The sequence below is a fragment of the Leopardus geoffroyi genome (genome assembly GCF_018350155.1).
Source record: "Leopardus geoffroyi isolate Oge1 chromosome X unlocalized genomic scaffold, O.geoffroyi_Oge1_pat1.0 chrX_random_Un_scaffold_55, whole genome shotgun sequence".
Classification (NCBI taxonomy): Eukaryota; Metazoa; Chordata; class Mammalia; order Carnivora; family Felidae; genus Leopardus; species Leopardus geoffroyi.
The window spans coordinates 13375-20061 of NW_025543572.1; positions in this window are offsets into that span (position 1 = coordinate 13375).

A 6687-nucleotide genomic window follows, 5' to 3' on the forward strand; every position below is an offset into this window, starting at 1 on the left:
TTTTATGTAGTGATGAATCACTAAATTCTACACCTGAAACTACTATTACATGGTATGGTAACTAACTATACTTTACACAATAACTTGGAGAGAAAAATAAATAAATATAATGTGTGAATGGCGTTTATTAGTGGCTAGGTACAAGAAGCCCCACCTTATCTGCAGACAATACATTCCCAAACCTCCAGTAGATGCCTGAAACCACAGTTAATACAAATATATATATGTATATACATATGTATATACACACCCACACTATTTTTTCCTATAAATACCTATGATAGTTTAATTCATAAATAAGGCACAGTAGGAAATTAGCAATAATAACTAATTGACAATAATAACTAATAACAAAATAGAACTATTATAACAATATCCTGCAATGGAAGTTTTGTGAATGTAGTTTCTTTCTCAAAACATCTTACTGTACTGTATGCACCCTTCTTGTGCTCATGTCAGATGATAAAATGCTTATGTGAAGAGGTGAAATGAGGTGAATGATGTAGGCATTGTGATGTAGTTTTAGGCTACTATTGACCTTCTGGTGTTATGTCAGAAGGAGAATCATCTGCTTCTGGACTTTGGTTGACAACAGGTAACTGAAACTATGAATAGCAAAACTGTGGATAGGTTTCACTATGGGGGGATTCTACTGTAACTCTCTAGTACTAAGATGACTGCATGAAGTTCTGCTAATTGTACCGATGCTTGAGTACTGTCCTTACCAAGAGAAATCCCGATTAAGGGGGATTACATGAGACGGTGATTACGTCTATTACATGAGACGGTGATTCTGCCATCCATAAAGTATATAAACTACCTTTTGTAATCTCTCAGTTGATCCCAAGAGACTCCCCAGGTGGCCAATCAGTCTGGAATAGAGGCGACCTCCAGTACTGATGCGTTTGGCAAGGAAAAGAAAACGGGGAAGATATTTTCTCTTCTGGTGCCCCTACAGATGTTCAGGTTTGGCCTTATCCTATAAGTACCATTTTCATTTCTATAAGGAGTCTTCTGTGGTGGGGTCAAGCCTACATAGTGCTTTGTTCCCAACCCAAGGCACATTGGACAAGGGCCTGTGAGAGCGTCCATCTCCAGAAGGACACAGTATGCAAGCAGCAACTGCCACTCTAATAATGTATACTGTAGGGCATGATTTGGCACCAGAGCTCCAAGTGCAAATTATGGTTATCATTATTGGTCCAGAAAATCAAAGATGCATAAGAAGGCATTTCTAAGGTCTCTACAGTAAAGGAATCTTTGAGAGGAACTAATGGAAGTATGTGTTGTCTTGCAATTTAGAGAGATTCTAGAGTCACTTGTCTCTGGGGGGCTTTATTCAAGTTGGGACGATTTGAAACATAACAGCATAAATGGGTGTAAGCAAAATTTGGAATTAAGAAATATGTTGCCCTCAGAACCCCAAAAGGCCCAAGACATATTGTGTTTCTTTTAATATGGTGAATACAGAGATCAACAATTATTTCTTGACAGTGTCAGCAATGGGACATACCTCAAATGCCCAAATAAAACCCAGGTATTTTATTGGCATAACAGAGTCATCCAATATGTGTGGGGAAATGTCCCATGCGTTCTTTGTAAGTTCCACTGTCAATATTTGGATGGCTTGAATGAGTATGTCAAATTAATACTCTTACTGGAGAAAGTTGGATGCTGTTAAGATCTTGCCTCCAAATATTTTGTGCAATGGCAGTGCTATTGAGATATCTCATGTGCAGCCAGGTAAAGAAACATGTGTCCCCTTGAAGGTGAAGAGAAATTGCTGCTAAAAGCTTTTTGAAATAGGTCCTGCGTGGAGCACATTAGCTGAATCTCTAATAGCAAATTTTTTTTCTTTTATGTTTCAAGTTTTCATTTAAATTCTTGTCAGTTTATATGTATAGTAAAATTGGCTTAGGGTGTACAATTTAGTGATTCATCACTTACATGTGACATCCAGGGCTCATCACAAGTGCCTTCCCTATTATTCATCAATCCATTTAGCCCATCCCTGCACACCTCCTTCCATCAACCCACAGTTTGTTATCTATAGTTAAGAGTCCCTTATGGTTTGCATCCCTCTCTCTTTTCTTTTCCCTTCCCACACGTTCATCTGTTTCTTTCATGAATTCCACATATGAGTGAAATCATAAGGTATTTTTTTATTTCACTTAGCAAAATACGATCTAGCTCCATTCACGTTATTGCAAATGGCAAGACTTCATTCTTTTTGATAGCCAAGTAATATTCCATGGTGTGTGTGTGTGTGTGTGTGTGTGTGTGTGTGTGTGTGTCAGCTGATGGGAATTTGGGCTCTTTCAATACTTTGGCCACTGCTGGTAAGGCTGCTCTAAACATTGGGGTGCATGTACCCCTTCAATCAGTATTCATAGGGTCATGCCATTTTTAACTTTTTCAGGAACCTCCATACTCTTTTCCAGAGTGGCTGCACCAGTTTGCATTCTCACAAACACTGTAAGAGGGTTGCCCTTTCTCCCCATCCTGGCCAACATCTGTTGTTTCCTGTGTTGTTAATTTTAACTATTCTGACAGATGTGAGGTAGTATCTTATTGTGGTTTTACTTTGTATTTCCATGATGAATGATGTTGAGCATCTTTTCATGTGTCTGTTAGTCATCTGCATGTTTTCTTTGGAAAAAAATCTTTCTGCCCATTTTTTGACTGGATTATTTGTTTTTAGGTTGTGGAGTTTGATAAGTTATTCATAGATTTTGGATACTAAACCTTTATCGCGTATGGCATTTGCAAATATCTTCTCGCATTTCTTAGGCTGACTTTTAGTTTGTTGAATTGTTTCCTTCTCTTTGCAGAAGTTTTTATCTTGATGAAGTCCTAATAGTTCACTTTTGCTTTAGTTTCCCTTGCCTCTGGCGGTGTGTTTAGAAAGAAGCTGCTACAGCTGAGGTCAAAGAAGTTGCTGCCTATGTTCTCCTCTAGTATTTTGATGGTTTCCTGTATCACATTTAGGTCTTTCATTTATTTTGAATTTAGTTTTGTGTATAGTGTAAGAAAATGGTCCAGTTTCAGTTTTTTGCATGTTGATGTCCAGTTTTCCCAACCCCCTTTGTTGTAGAGATTGTCTTTTTTCATTGGATAGTCTTTCCTGCTTTGTTGAAGATTACTTGGCCATAGAGTTGTGGGTATTTTTCTTGGTTCTCTATTCTTTTCCACTGATCTGCGTCTGTTTTTGTGCCAGTACCATAATGTTTTTATGACTACAACATTGTAACATAGCTTGAAATCCGGAGGTGTGATGCCACCAGCTTTGCTTTTCTTTTTCAAGATTGCTTTGGCTATTCGAGGTCTTCTGAGGTTCCATAAAAAATTTAGGATGGTTTGTTCTCGCCCTGAAAAATGCTTGTAGTATTTCGATAGGGATTGCATGAAACGTGCAAATTGCTTTGGGTAGTATAGATATTTTAACAACGTCTGTTCTTCCAATCCATGAACATGGAGTGTTTTTCATATCCTTGTGTCCTTTTCAATTTCTTTCATAAGTATTCTGTAGTTTTCAGAGTACAGATCTTTTACAACTTTGGTTAGGTTTATTCCTAGGTATCTTATTGTTTTTGATGCAATTGCAGATGGGATTAATTCTTTGATTTCTTTTCCTGCTGTTCATAATTGGCATATAGAAGTGAAACAGATTTCTGCACATTGATTCTATATCCTGCAACTTTGGTGAATTCATGTATGACTACTGGTAATTTTTTGGTAGAATCTTTCAGGTTTTCTATATAGGGTATCATGTCGTCTGCAAATAGTAAATGTTTGACTTCTTCCTCACCAGTCTGGATGCTTTTTATTTCTTTCTGTTGCCTGATTATTGAGGCTAAGACTTCCAGTACTATGTTAAATAACAGTGGTGCAAGTGGACATCCCTGTCTTCTTCCTGACCATAGAGGAAAGGCTCTCAATTTTTCCACATCAAGGATGATATTAGCTGTGGGTCTTTTGTATATGGCAGATTTTGATGTTGAGATTTTTCCATCTATCCCTACTTTTTTGAAGGTTATGTTTTTCTTTCCCCAAGAATGGATGCAGTCTTTTTTTTTTCAAATGCTTTTTCTACATCTATTGAGGGGATCATATGGTTCAAATCTTTGTTGTTGTTGCTGTTGTTGTTGTTGTTGTTGTTGTTGTTAATGTGGTGTGTCACGTTGATTGATTTGTGGATGTTGAACCATCCCTGCATCCCAGGAATAAATCCCACTTGATTGTACTGAACAATTCTTTGCTAGTATCTTGTTGAGAATATTTGCATCCATGTTCATCAGGGATATTGGCCTGCAATTCTCCTTTTTAGTGGGGTCTTTGGTTTAGGAATCAAGGAAATGCAGGTCTTGTAAAAGGAGTTTGGAAATTTTCCTTTCATTTCTATTTTTTGGAACAGTTTGAGAAGAATAGGTATTAATACTTCTTCAAATATCTGGTAGAATTCCCCATGGGAAGCCATCTGGCCCTGGACTTTTTTTTGTTGTTGTTGGGGTATTTTTGATTACAGATTAAATTTCCTTTTTTCCTGGTTATGGATCTTTTACTATTTGCAGATGACCTTATACTCTGTATAGAAACCGAAATATTATTAAGATGTCTGTACTACCCAAAGCAGTTGACACATTTAATGAAATCCCTATCAAAATACCAATGGTGTTTTTCACAGAGATAGAATGAACAATACTAAAATTTGTGTGGAACCACAAAAGACCTCAAATAGCCAAAGCAGTCTTCAAAAGGAAAAGAAAAGCAGAAAGTATCAAAATTCCAGACTTCAAGTTATATTACAAACCTGTATTGATCAATACATTATGATACCGGCACAGCAACAGACACATAGATCAATGGAACAGAATAGAAAACTCACAAATGGAGCCACAACTATATGGTCAACTAATCTTCGTCAAAGCAGGAAAAAATATCTAATGGAAAAAAAAAAAAAAAAACAGTCTCTTCCACAAATGCTGATGGGAAACCTGGACAATAACATGTAAAAGAATGGAACTGGACCACTTTTTACATCATACACAGATACAAATTCAAAATGGATGAAAGACCTAAATGTGAGGCAGGACACCATTACAACCCTACAGGAGAACACAAGCAATAACCTCTTTGACATCAGCCATAGCAACTTCTTACTAGATATGTCTCCTGTGGCAAGGGAAACAAAAGCAAAAATAAACCATTGGGACTTCATCAAGGTAAAAAGCTGTTGCACGATGAAGGAAACAATTAGTAAAACTAAAAGGCAACTTTCAGAATATAAGATATTTACAAATGACATATCCGATAATGGGTTAGTATCCAAAATCTATAAAGAACTTATCAAACTCAACACCCAAAGTTCAAATAATCCAGTTAGGAAATGGACAGAAGACATGAAAAGACATTTTTCCAAAGGGTCCAGATGGCCAACAGACACATGAAAAGACGGCCAACACCCCTGATCATCGGGAAATACAAATGAAAACTACAATGAGATATCATCTGACACCAGTCGGAATGGCTAACATTAACAACACAGGAAATGGCAGGTGTTGGCAAGGATGAGGAGAAGGGTTAACTATCTTACACTCTTGGTGGGAATGCAGACTGGTGCAGCCACTCTGGAAAACTTTATGGAGGTTCCTCAAAATGTTAAAAATAGAACTATCCTATGACTCATCAATTGCTCTATTACGTATTTACCCAATGAATACAAAAATACTCTTTCAAAGGCATACATGCACCCTGATGTTTATAGCAACATTATCAAAAATAGCCAAATTATGGAAGGAACCTTAATGTCCATTGACTGATGAATGGATAAAGAAGATGTGGTGTATATATAGAATATTACTCAGTCATAAAAATGAGTGAAATTTTGCAATGATGTGGGTGGAGCTGGAGAGTATTTTACTAAGTGAAATTTGTCAGTCAGAGAAAGAACAATATCATATGATTTCACTTGTATGTGGACTTTAAGAAAGAAAACAGATGAACATAGGAAAAGAGAAACAGAGGCAAACCAGAAAACAGACTCTAAACTATAGAGAACAAACTGAGGGATACTGGAGGGGAGAGGGGGGAGGAGATGTGTTAAATGGGTGATGGCTATTAAGGAGGGCACTTGTTGTGATGAGTGCTCAGGGTTCTATGTAATTGATGAATCACTAGATCCTACACCTGCAGCTATTATTACACTACATGTTAACTAACTGGAATTTAAATAAAAACCTGAAATTTTTTTTAGCAAACCATATACAAAAATATATCAAATATATCATTTGCTGTGATTAATGGATTATTTTGGATTACGCAAGGATGGTTCAATATTTGCAAATCAATCAATGTGATGCACGACATCAACAAAGCAAAGGGTTAAAAAACATATGATCATCTCAATGGATGCAAAAAAAAAAAAAGCTTTTGGGAAAATTTAACATCTATTCCTGGTAAAAATTCTCAACATAATGGGTTTAGAGGGAGCATACCTCACCATAATAAAGTAATACAGGCCATATGTGAAAAACCCATAGCTAACAGCATAATCAATAATGAAATACTTTCCTTTAAGATCAGAAGTAAAAGAAGGATGTCCACACTCATTAATTTTATTCAACGTAGTATGGGAAGTCCTAACCACAACAATCATACAAGAAAAAGAAATAAAAGGCATCCTTATTG